Source organism: Lepisma saccharinum, chromosome 21, assembly GCF_977018435.1.
Source record: "Lepisma saccharinum chromosome 21, izLepSacc3.1, whole genome shotgun sequence".
Lineage (NCBI taxonomy): Eukaryota > Metazoa > Arthropoda > Insecta > Zygentoma > Lepismatidae > Lepisma > Lepisma saccharinum.
The window spans coordinates 34,569,714-34,583,033 of record NC_139249.1 but is presented as its reverse complement, the minus strand read 5'-3'; the positions used below and the strand labels follow the sequence as shown (position 1 = coordinate 34,583,033).

At 38.4% G+C, this 13,320-nt stretch overlaps 1 protein-coding gene across 1 annotated transcript in view; it reads left to right on the top strand.

The window, feature by feature from the left end:
* LOC146003883 (thrombospondin type-1 domain-containing protein 7B-like) overlaps positions 1-13,320 on the top strand; it is a 559,677-nt gene that overhangs the window by 86,398 nt on the left and 459,959 nt on the right. The gene's annotated exons all lie outside the window — the stretch shown is intronic.

Sequence of the window (13,320 nt, the reverse complement as noted above, 5' to 3'; positions counted from 1 at the left end):
CACAAGACAAAATACATCTTTTATCGTCGTGCGGATCTAATGCTACTTTCCTAACTTCGTTTGTTGTAATCACGTGGTCTACACTTTGGATTCTTTGTTCTATACTTAGTATCGTCGATTGTGAGTAAAGGCAATCGATGTAATCGTGGAAGGTGAGTTTGTTCTCCACTGTATTCTTGCCCACACCTTTTGCTTTCTTCGTGACGCTACTCTCTGTTCTCATGGCATACATCTTCGAACGCAAACCCGCGAACTCGACAATAATATCACCGTTACATTCATCTTTCAGTTTACCTAGGACTTTTTTGTTACGAGATGGAATCCCAAATCTGTTGGGTTGAGGATACGCAGAAGTATCGAAATACTCAAGCATGGAAGGATTTTTTATGTCTTCGTATAGGTTAGGTGTTTGTATGCTGTAAATGAAGCTGTCGGTGTCCGTGTACAAAAGTGATATCTTATCATTGTAGAAGGGTTTCATCACGTCGTAATGAAATTCGAACATGTAAAGTTTCGACAAGTCGAGAACCGTTGCGCCAACGTAAATTGGTTTTCTGAATTTCATCAATTTTATATCTAGATTGAAAAATACCAAATTCTCGTTGTAAATTTTTCTCGACTTGAATCTAGGATCGGCTATCCACTTCCGACATTTATTCTTATCGGAAATTAATTTCACGTCTACGTGCTTTCTAACATTCTCCATGGTCTTTCCGTACACCGCATTGTTCATTAATTTAAAGAAGTCCTTGTCTAAATCGGAAGTGGCAGCTGTTCTATGTTGTGTGTTAGTTTCTATGTAAGGTCTTAACCACGTGGAATGTTTAAACTTTAGTATTCTTCTAACATTTACTATCTGAACACCCTTCCCAATCAAAAACCGGAGATTCTTGTAGTGGACGACGTATCTCTGTTTAGGGTCCAATGTTAACAAAAGCTTGTCTTGAACCGAGTCGGGTGGACATTTGATTTCGGGAGTCGGAGGCAAATCCGAAAACGTGTCGTGCAGATGATCGGAGAATTGGAGATCTACCTCTGCGAAGAAACCACACTCGCTATCGTCGAAATGAATAATATCTATCGAAGTGGGATCTAACCATTCGAATCCCCCGTAAGGAAGTTTCTGAACCATGGCATGTCCGTAGAGATTATTAACGTCGGCGTAGAAGATGTAATTCGATACTCGATTTGAATCGTAATCTTCTTTCATGTGTACGTTATTAGCTTTTGCATGTCTCTGTACGCATTGCACCATTCCACCTCGTATCCCTCTTTCGATGAAAAGTAACATGTCAACGTCCGATATCAGTTCCAGCTTGACCTTTGTCTGGAATAACATTGCCGACCACGCTAATCCCGGTAGACTGTAGAAATACGCTGGATCTAATTTATAAATATTCGTTGCCGTTTTCCTGAACGCTTGAAAAACATCCGCGAGTATCGTCACGTCCAGTTTTAAGTAGGCATCGTGGTAGTCTCCGAGTGTCCTACATTCTAATTTCTCCCACATGAGTTGCGCGTGTTGGTATTCTTCGTCCGTGATTCCTTTCTCTCTGAGTCTGCTGTAAAATTCTCTTGGAAGTGGAAGAGCGTCGTCGTTAAATTTAGAATTATCACTAACATATTCGTAAGGATAAATCCCTTTACGTCTAACGAGTTCTATGTCTACGTTGGGAAAACTAGCTCTAGTTATTTTAAATTGATCTTCGGTGAGTTTGTTCGCTAAAGCATCCAGACTTGCAGAGAGAAATCTATACGAATCCAGGAAGCGCATCTCGATTGTATTTTTCGTTCCCGGAATCGACACTTGCTTGCTGAGACTAATATAGCGTTCTTCATTCTCGGCCAAGACACCTATACGTTTCGGATCGTAGCCAAGATGTCTCACCAGGTGGTGAAAATCATATCCGCTTCCGTTGTGAAAGAATATGGGGATGAATTTAGGTTTCTGGATTTTAAGATTGCACGTGTTGCAAATTCCACCTATGTAGTTTCCGCTGAAATGATCGTGGTGGAATATTTTTTTGTTCTCATCAGTGAAACTTTGATCACATACCGGACACACCTCAGTGGAATTGTAATTTTGAAGTTCATTTTCAGTTAAAGGTGCCATCGGTTTTGATGTAAGCAGTACGCTACCAATTACCTCAACCTCCTCCACCATTTTTTCCAGGAAGTGTTCGATTACATTTGGCCCGCGGTATATATATGCTTCATTTATTTTATCACGTCGCACAACAACATAGCCGAAACTATTAGGTTGATGAAGCTGGTACGGCGTTGTGGAGGAAATTTCAGGATCCGGTTCGCAGTAGGAGAGTGGTTTGAGGAACGCCTCGAAATCTGCAACGATGATTGCGGGATGTTCCAACAATGCCTTGTGCATTTTGAATTCTTCGACTTCGTTCGTTTCGGGCATCAACATTCTAGCCGGCCTGTTGTCGCCGCAATATATTTTATGTTCGGCAAGTTTCTCGATAGCAATTTGACGTCCGGTGTAATTTTGATAATCGAGTTGTTTTCGATCGTCGAACGTGGTTAGGCATCTCGGGCAAACATCGATGCAATGTTCATACTTGGTAGTTTGACTTTTGACCAAACGTGATAGAGAACGAATTAGCGTGTAGTGATGAACATCCTCGTTGGAAATAAGAAGAAGATTTATTACACGAGCATCGTCATCGTCGATATCGCTTATTCTGACTGGATGCACGACATGTTTATCTGACGTGAAGGAATATACATTAATAGCGATGCGTTTTCCTGCAAGATTTTCGAACTTTGTTATATCCGACAATGTCACCGGGTATTCAATGTCAGACATTACACTTTCAAACTCGGACTCGTATTGCTTGTAATGAGAAACCCGTTCTGGATTATTTGACCAATAAACAGAATGCAGTGCAGCCAATATACACCAAAGAAAACACTTGTTATCGCTGTTCTGTATATTTAACACAGCCCTCTTGTGTCGAATGTTCGGTGGAAGAGGAACGTAGCTGGATGCGCAAAAAGGCGAGAATCGGTTCACGTAAACGGTTAGCGTGTGAGGACTTCCACACAGAGCCCATCCCGACCCTTTAGCCTCGAAATCGTCGTGTTTCTTAACCAGCTCTTTGGAAACTTTATAATAAAAGTTGTCCAAATTTTCGACGTCAGCAAAATAAAGTGTCTGGTTTTTTGTACGATGATAAAAAATACTCGTTGTGCCATCAACTTTCTCGTATTCAGAAAACAGAACAACATATACTTTTATGGAATTATTTTCAAGTTTATTTTTTAGAATATTTAGTACAGATGTTTTCGTTTCATGCAAGAAACTAAGGATGTCACGGCCTGGTTCCGAAGTAAAATAGAAATCCTGGAGTTGGTCGTTGAATGCAGATCTAATCGGTTTGCGTTCATCCGATAATTTAACTTGTTTGGAAGTGGAAGCTTCCGTTTCTGGATTATCGATTTTCCTTTTCAATGTTCCTTGTTCGATCGATGGTTTGCAAATTTTGAGGTGTTTACTTAAATTTGCAATGCTGATCATCTTTCCACATCGAGCACAAGACTTAGAAGGTAACAAACGATTAATTCTCGAGCCTGTTTCGCTACATCTTGCCCTGTGCTTGCTAATATTAGTTTTAGATATTAATTTTTCGCAAGTAACACATTCAGTTTTATCATTTTTTCGATTGAAACTGGTGGTGGATGCCATTATGCTTTCTCCAAAAAATCACAGAAATCAAAAAGTGTCTAGCGATACAATTTTCAGGTATGTTATTTTATATAGAATTTCTTGGAGTGATTACAAAACTTAAAAATTCAATCTACTGTAAATAGAATTTCGGGTATGTTATTTATATATAATTTCTTGTGTGCGAATACAAAAACTCAAGAATTCAATCTACTGTAAATACAATTTTCAGGTATGTTATTTTATATAGAATTTCTTGAGGTGATTACAAAACTCAAAAAAAATCAATCTACTGCAAATATAATTTTCAGGTATGTTATTTTATATAGAATTTTCTCAGGGGCGAATACAAAACTCAAAAATCCAAGACAGTTCAGTTTTAACGTGTTCATATTTGAAAAAAATGCAAAAATACGCCTTGGAGATTTCAACCAATCCACTTTACTAGATTGGCGAAACTCTTAACTATTGTTATTTGGAACCTTTAACCTTTTTTTGGTGACGTAGAGTACGCGTAGAGAGGTTGGGTTTAGTGTGTCGATCGAGTCTCGGTGTCCTCTGTCCTCCCATACCAAAATAAACACGTCACAATACAGAAATAATAAGAGGCGTGTGTGTGTGTGTGGCAGAGAGATCACATCGTTCCGAGAGGTTTACAAAGGTCACGATATATAAACATTTGACCGGGACTTGGAAAATTACGATAAGGTGCGTTCATCCTTCAAGGATGAGAGAGTGCATTATTTACTCATCACGCTGTGTCAGCGCAATAAATAAAAGCGCTGAACATGGAGAGAAAGTGGGAGTTTTTGAGGTTTTGGTGAACCTCAATTAATAAAAATAAGTTTTTTGAGGTTTTGGCGAGTTCCAAATAATCAAAATGAGTTTTTGATGTTTTGGTGTTGTTTTCTACGCTGTGAAACATCGTCAGCGCAATAAATAAGGCGCGAAACGTGGAGAGAAAGTGAGTGTGTGTGTGTGGCGAGCTCCACCGAGCCCCACCGAGCCCCACTTCCGGTTTGTGAACTCTCAAGCAAAATTGCCAACTCCTTTGCTTTTTAGGTTAGGTTAGACAAAAAACCTTGGTGACTTTTTCGAATAAAACATTGACAACACTGCGAGCCCCACCGAGCCCCAAATGTTGACTTGGTACCGGGCCACTTGTACTACTAGTTATCTTGGAAACGGTGAGACTTAGGAAAAATCTGTTTGCGGATTCGCCATGTACGCCTATATGTAAGTAAAATATGAATAGAACCTATTCTCGGAAATCCAAAATGGCGACCGGAAGTGGGGTTATCTTGGAAACAGCAAGACTTAGAAAAAATCTGTTTGCGGATTCGTCATGTACGCCTATATGTAAGTAAAATATGAATAGAACCTATTCTCGGAAATCCAAAATGGCGACCGGAAGTGGGGTTATCTTGGAAGCGATAAGACTTAGGAAAAATCTGTTTGCGGGTTCGTCATGTACGCCTATACGTGAGAAAAAATATGGATAGAACCTATGCTCGGAAATCCAAAATAGCGACCGGAATTGGGGTTATCTTGGAAACAGTAAAACTTAGGAAAAATCTGTTTGCAGATTCATCATGTACATCTATACGTAAGAAAAAATATGAATAGAACCTATGCTTGTGTGTGCTCGTACCAAGTATGAGTGGAAAAAAAAAAGAAAAATAGGAAATTTTACAAAAACATCGCTAAGCGCTAAAACATCGACAAAAATTTGTCAAAATATGTCAAAAACTGATTTTCAATTGATAAAAAAGAGGCTACAAAAACACTCGTACCAAGTATGACTTTGAAACGCTCAATATACACTACTTTTACACTTAAATACCTGTTTATGCACATGAATAAACAAAAGTTGAACGGTCAATCCACATCCCGCCAGTTAACGTTCCAGGTTCGAGTCCTGCCCGGAGTGTAGGTTATTTTCTGGAGTATCCCTTCATCAGTGTCATCATTCATCCTCATCACCAGATTAACCACAAGTTACAGGAAAAGTAGGAAGAATACAAGTCTCTTTAAAATGTAGCTATTGTATACGTTGCTTTTCTGTACCTTTCGATTAATCGCAACGAATGATGAACCGATGAAGTAGATCATGACAAAAACAAAAAAGGAGCGGATGAGTCTGGGCTGTATGTTGGGTGCCTCGAATATCATCATGATCTTTTACTGCGAATGGACACACCAAATCATCCTTTGACGACGGCAGACGCTCGAACTCTCTCCTACTGGCATTCCGACCTTAGGCAGGTCTGAGCATGAATGTAATTTAGTTTCACATTTCTTGCATTCGAAAAACTTGATAACTCACTCACAGTGGAACACTCATATCCGATCTGAGAATCAATTCCGAAACTCTAGATGGAGATGTTGTGAGTCAACCACTGATCGCAGGTTATATGTGTTATGTAATGCGCAAAAAGCTTGTACTTCTATTTTGTTTCAGTAAGTATTTTTATAGTTTTAGTTTGTTTCAGTAGGTATTTTTATAATTTTAGTTTGTTTCAGTAAGTTTTTGTATACTTTTAGTTTGTTTCAGTAAGTGTTTCTATACTTTTAGTTTGTTTCAGTAAATGTTTTATACTTTTAGGTTGTTTCAGTAAGTGTTTCTACACTTTTAGTTTTTTCAGTAAATGTTTTTATATTTTAGTTTGTTTCAGTAAGTGTTTCTATACTTTTAGTTTTTTCAGTAAGTGTTTCTATACTTTTAGTTTGTTTCAGTAAATGTTTTTATACTTTTAGTTTGTTTCAGTAAGTGTTTTATACTTTTAGTTTGTTTCAGTAAGTGTTTCTATACTTTTAGTTTGTTTCAGTAAATGTTTTTATACTTTTAGTTTGTTTCAGTAAGTGTTTCTATACTTTTAGTTTTTTCAGTAAATGATTTTATACTTTTAGTTTGTTTCAGTAAGTGTTTCTATACTTTTAGTTTGTTTCAGTAAATGTTTTTATACTTTTAGTTTGTTTCAGTAAGTGTTCCTATACTTTTAGTTTGTTTCAGTAAATGTTTTTATACTTTTAGTTTGTTTCAGTAAGTGTGTCTATACTTTTAGTTTGTTTCAGTAAGTACTTTTTATACTTGTAGTTTCTTTCAGTAAATGTTTTTATACTTTTAGTTTGTTTCAGTAAGTGTTTTATCTTTTTAGTTTGTTTCAGTAAGTGTTTTTATACTTCTAGTTTGTTTCAGTAAGTGTTTTTATACTTTGTTTGTTTCAGTAAGTATTTTATACTTTTAGTTTGTTTCAGAAAGAGTTATTATACTTTTAGTTTGTTTCAGTAAGTATTTTTATACTTTTAGTTTGTTTCAGTAAGTGTTTTTTAATTTTAGTTTGTTTCAGTAAGTGTTTTTATACTTTTAGTTTCTTTCAGTAAATGTTTTTATACTTTTAGTTTGTTTCAGTAAGTGTTTCTATACTTTTAGTTTGTTTCAGAAAGAGTTATTATACTTTTAGTTTGTTTGAGTAAGTGTTTTTATAATTTTAGTTTGTTTCAGTAAGTGTTTTTTAATTTTAGTTTGTTTCAGTAAGTGTTTTTATACTTTTAGTTTCTTTCAGTAAATGTTTTTATACTTTTAGTTTGTTTCAGTAAGTGTTTCTATACTTTTAGTTTGTTTCAGAAAGAGTTATTATACTTTTAGTTTGTTTCAGTAAGTGTTTTTATACTTTTAGTTTGTTTCAGTAAGTGTTTTTATACTTTTAGTTTGTTTCAGTAAGTGTTTCTATACTTTTAGTTTGTTTCAATAAATGTTTTTATACGTATTAGTTTTAGACGAGATCGAAACTTTTCATCCGAAAAAGAGACTGGGATTTATATGCCTATACGAAACAGGAATGAGACAGGTTGGTTACTCATTGACGAGATTGTAGCAAGTCTGATCTTGTTTCGGTAATATGCTTACTGACAAGAAGATTGTGTTTCACAAAGGAAATGAATTCGCATAGTCGACAAGAAGACCGAGGCGACACGATGCAAGAGGCGTGTGATATGAAGGTTATCGTGTCACTTCGGTAAGAAAGGTTGCAGTTATATCTGTAAGTTTGTTTCCCAATGGCAAGTGTCGCTTCGCTCTAAAAGCACCCTTAAACGTGAGAAACATAGAATAATACATTGATGACAGTAGCATTGTTCGCAGAAATTACCTGCTTTCCAAAGGGGATGACACCAGAGGGTAACGAATGACAAAAAATTAGGTAAAGATATTGCTTTTCTTCCTCTCCTCTAGGGTTGTCTGCTGGGAAGAGAAAAGCGAGGTTAAGCGATAGGCATTTGTTTGCAGACCTCTTCATCGCAAAGACCGATGGGTTCACAATGAAAGTGGGGAGGAGCCAGGATATACACTACGCTCTTACTTTGCAGAAACACTATATTATTCAGCAACAGGAGACTCTTAAGCAAAAGGAGGCAGTTCAGCGACAGAAGACTGCAGAAACACTATATTATTCAGCAACAGGAGACTCTTTAGCAAAAGGAGGCTGTTTAGCAAAAGAAAACTGCAGAAACACTATATTATTCAGCAACAGGAGACTCTTAAGCAAAAGGAGGCTGTTTAGCGAAATAAGACTGCAGAAACACTAGATTATTCAGCAACAGGAGACTCTTAAGCAAAAGGAGGCAGTTCAGCGACAGAAGACTGCAGAAACACTATATTATTCAGCAACAGGAGACTCTTTAGCAAAAGGAGGCTGTTTAGCAAAAGAAAACTGCAGAAACACTATATTATTCAGCAACAGGAGACTCTTAAGCAAAAGGAGGCTGTTTAGCGAAATAAGACTGCAGAAACACTAGATTATTCAGCAACAGGAGACTCTTAAGCAAAAGGAGGCAGTTCAGCGACAGAAGACTGCAGAAACACTATATTATTCAGCAATAGGAGACTCTTTAGCAAAAGGAGGCTGTTTAGCAAAAGAAAACTGCAGAAACACTATATTATTCAGCAACAGGAGACTCTTCAGCAAAAGGAGGCTGTTTAGCGAAATAAGACTGCAGAAACACTAGATTATTCAGCAACAGGAGACTCTTAAGCAAAAGGAGGCAGTTCAGCGACAGAAGACTGCAAAAACACTATATTATTCAGCAACAGGAGACTCTTCAGCAAAAGGAGGCAGTTCAGCGACAGAAGACTGCAGAAACACTATATTATTCAGCAACAAGAGACTCTTCAGCAAAAGGAGGCTGTTTAGCGAAATAAGACTGCAGAAACACTAGATTATTCAGCAACAGGAGACTCTTAAGCAAAAGGAGGCAGTTCAGCGACAGAAGACTGCAGAAACACTATATTATTCAGCAATAGGAGACTCTTTAGCAAAAGGAGGCTGTTTAGCAAAAGAAAACTGCAGAAACACTATATTATTCAGCAACAGGAGACTCTTCAGCAAAAGGAGGCTGTTTAGCGAAATAAGACTGCAGAAACACTAGATTATTCAGCAACAGGAGACTCTTAAGCAAAAGGAGGCAGTTCAGCGACAGAAGACTGCAGAAACACTATATTATTCAGCAACAGGAGACTCTTCAGCAAAAGGAGGCAGTTCAGCGACAGAAGACTGCAGAAACACTATATTATTCAGCAACAAGAGACTCTTCAGCAAAAGGAGGCTGTTTAGCGAAATAAGACTGCAGAAACACTAGATTATTCAGCAACAGGAGACTCTTAAGCAAAAGGAGGCAGTTCAGCGACAGAAGACTGCAGAAACACTATATTATTCAGCAATAGGAGACTCTTTAGCAAAAGGAGGCTGTTTAGCAAAAGAAAACTGCAGAAACACTATATTATTCAGCAACAGGAGACTCTTCAGCAAAAGGAGGCTGTTTAGCGAAATAAGACTGCAGAAACACTAGATTATTCAGCAACAGGAGACTCTTAAGCAAAAGGAGGCAGTTCAGCGACAGAAGACTGCAGAAACACTATATTATTCAGCAACAGGAGACTCTTAAGCAAAAGGAGGCAGTTCAGCGACAGAAGACTGCAGAAACACTATATTATTCAGCAACAAGAGACTCTTCAGCAAAAGGAGGCTGTTTAGCGAAATAAGACTGCAGAAACACTAGATTATTCAGCAACAGGAGACTCTTAAGCAAAAGGAGGCAGTTCAGCGACAGAAGACTGCAGAAACACTATATTATTCAGCAATAGGAGACTCTTTAGCAAAAGGAGGCTGTTTAGCAAAAGAAAACTGCAGAAACACTATATTATTCAGCAACAGGAGACTCTTCAGCAAAAGGAGGCTGTTTAGCGAAATAAGACTGCAGAAACACTAGATTATTCAGCAACAGGAGACTCTTAAGCAAAAGGAGGCAGTTCAGCGACAGAAGACTGCAGAAACACTATATTATTCAGCAACAGGAGACTCTTAAGCAAAAGGAGGCAGTTCAGCGACAGAAGACTGCAGAAACACTATATTATTCAGCAACAAGAGACTCTTAAGCAAAAGGAGGCAGTTCAGCGACAGAAGACTGCAGAAACACTATATTATTCAGCAACAAGAGACTCTTCAGCAAAAGGAGGCTGTTTAGCGAAATAAGACTGCAGAAACACTAGATTATTCAGCAACAGGAGACTCTTAAGCAAAAGGAGGCAGTTCAGCGACAGAAGACTGCAGAAACACTATACTATTCAGCAACAAGAGACTCTTAAGCAAAAGGAGGCTGTTTAGCGAAATAAGACTGCAGAAACACTAGATTATTCAGCAACAGGAGACTCTTAAGCAAAAGGAAGCAGTTCAGCGACAGAAGACTGCAGACACACTATATTATTCAGCAATAGGAGACTCTTTAGCAAAAGGAGGCTGTTTAGCAAAAGAAAACTGCAGAAACACTATATTATTCAGCAACAGGAGACTCTTCAGCAAAAGGAGGCTGTTTAGCGAAATAAGACTGCAGAAACACTAGATTATTCAGCAACAGGAGACTCTTAAGCAAAAGGAGGCAGTTCAGCGACAGAAGACTGCAAAAACACTATATTATTCAGCAACAGGAGACTCTTCAGCAAAAGGAGGCTGTTTAGCAAAATAAGACTGCAGAAACACTAGATTATTCAGCAACAGGAGACTCTTAAGCAAAAGGAGGCAGTTCAGCGACAGAAGACTGCAGAAACACTATACTATTCAGCAACAAGAGACTCTTAAGCAAAAGGAGGCTGTTTAGCGAAATAAGACTGCAGAAACACTAGATTATTCAGCAACAGGAGACTCTTCAGCAAAAGGAGGCTGTTTAGCGAAATAAGACTGCAGAAACACTATATTATTCAGCAACAGGAGACTCTTAAGCAAAAGGAGGCAGTTCAGCGACAGAAGACTGCAGAAACACTATATTATTCAGCAACAGGAGACTCTTCTGCAAAAGGAGGCTGTTTAGCAAAAGAAAACTGCAGAAGCACTATATTATTCAGCAACAGGAGACTCTTCAGCAAAAGGAGGCTGTTCAGCAACAGAAGACTGCAGAATCACTATATTATTCAGCAACAGGAGACTTAAGCAAAAGGAGGCAGTTCAGCGACAGAAGACTGCAGAAACACTAGATTATTCAGAAACAGGAGACTCTTAAGCAAAAGGAGGCTGTTTAGCGAAATAAGACTGCAGAAACACTAGATTATTCAGCAACAGGAGACTCTTCAGCAAAAGGAGGCAGTTCAGCGACAGAAGACTGCAGAAACACTATACTATTCAGCAACAGGAGACTCTTCAGCAAAAGGAGGCTGTTCAGCAACAGAAGACTGCAGAAACACTAGATTATTCAGCAACAGGAGACTCTTCAACAAAAGGAGGCTGTTTAGCGACAGAAGACTGCAGAAACAGTATGTTATTCAGCAACAGGAGAGACTTCAGCAAAAAGAGGCTGTTTAGCGAAAGAAGACTGCAGAAACACTATATTATTCAGCAACAGGAGAGACTTCAGCAAAAAGAGGCTGTTTAGCGAAAGAAGACTGCAGAAATACTATATTATTCAACAAAACGAGGCTGTTTAGCGACAGAAGACTGCAGAAAACACTAGATTATTCAGCAACAGGAGACTCCTCAGCAAACGGAGGCTATTCATCAACAGAAGACTGCAGAAACACGCCCTGGGGCGCCGCGAGATGTTCCAATATTTTCACTGAGATCCAAATATATGCTTATTTAATACTTTTTACACATAAAATGTTTCTGAATTTGAAATATGTGTTTATTTTTTAACTTAAGGCAAGGAAACTAAACACACTAACTAAGCATTGCAAGTGTTAAATAGGCCTACATTCTGACTTGGGAGACGCAGGAAAATTTTGAAACTAAGGGCACCGTGAAACGAAACAGTTTGGGATCCGCTGGCCTAAGATACAAACTACTGCTGCCATCTTCGAAACACTTGATTTCACAATAACATAAATGATTGCACGTTTATGATAAAATGTATCGTTTTGAATCATTCTAATTACGTTCACATAAGATCTTCTCCTATTATGGCAATTAAATAAAAAAGAATATTAGGTAGTACCACAATGACATGATGCAATAATGTCTTAATACATTTATCAGTATATTACAAAGTTGCGTCTGTATATAAATAATTAAATGTCAATATTGCTACCTGCTTTATGTGCATTCTACCAAACGAGAAACAGAAAGCAATGAAACTTTCAACAAAGCACACACTGTCATCAATCGATTAAGTTATCGTTCAACCGCACATTTCATTGAACCAGGAAACGAGTTCAAACTCAAGCGCGTCAGAATTGCATCTCTGCAAACACCGAAAGGCGGTGACTTTCTAATTTCCTTCCCGAATCCTTCCCCTGTCATCCATCATCCAAAGGGAGTCCAACAGCTTGAAGATTTACGGGAATCACAACCAGCGAAGCGAGCGAAGAAGAGATGGAGTCAATACGGATGCAATAATATTGACACAGTTGCCGTTCTGTGGAGAACGCATTGCAAGCTCCGTAAGGAATATCTTAGAGCAGTCGAAGAAAGCGCCGCGAACATATTTTTTCCGGTCGTTGGGCTTCCGTGAGGATGTTCGACAGGGCAAACATTGTTATCTAAGAGATACCTTGTTATGGGCTGGAATTGCGTCTGCCTTCGTATGGCGAAAGGATTTCTCCTTGCAGAATGCAATATCGCCTTTAATCTTTGTTGGATTTGCGTTGGAGGTAAAGATTCTGCCTCGTAGGAAACCTTATGTACATTGGTGACATTGGAGAACCAGCAAGTAGCTCTGAAGGCTGTCCAAAGTGCTCCCTGGAGAACTGGAGAAGTTAGGATGGTGCGTCGTGGTTTTTTTTTTCCCATTGGCGAAGTAAATCCTGAACAATTAAGGTTGTCGTGAATACTTATGCTATTCGTATACTAGGACCGACCTCCGTTGTGGGAGTAGTTAGCAGCACGCTACGACGTCAGGGGTCCCGGATTCAATTCCGGCCAGTGAACAGGTGTTCTTTGTGATTGTCCCTTCATCAATTTCATCATACCAGCACTCATCCTCATCTTCGCGATTTGCCATAAGTAGCAGAAAAGCGAAGTAAAATAAGCGAATTCAATCAATCAATGAATCATTTAATTTCAAATACGGGAATGAGCTCGAAAGTAACTTTCACTCCAAGTTGAGTGACGACTTTGGTTCCATATGAACGTCTCCTTTGTTCCTGATCAACAATT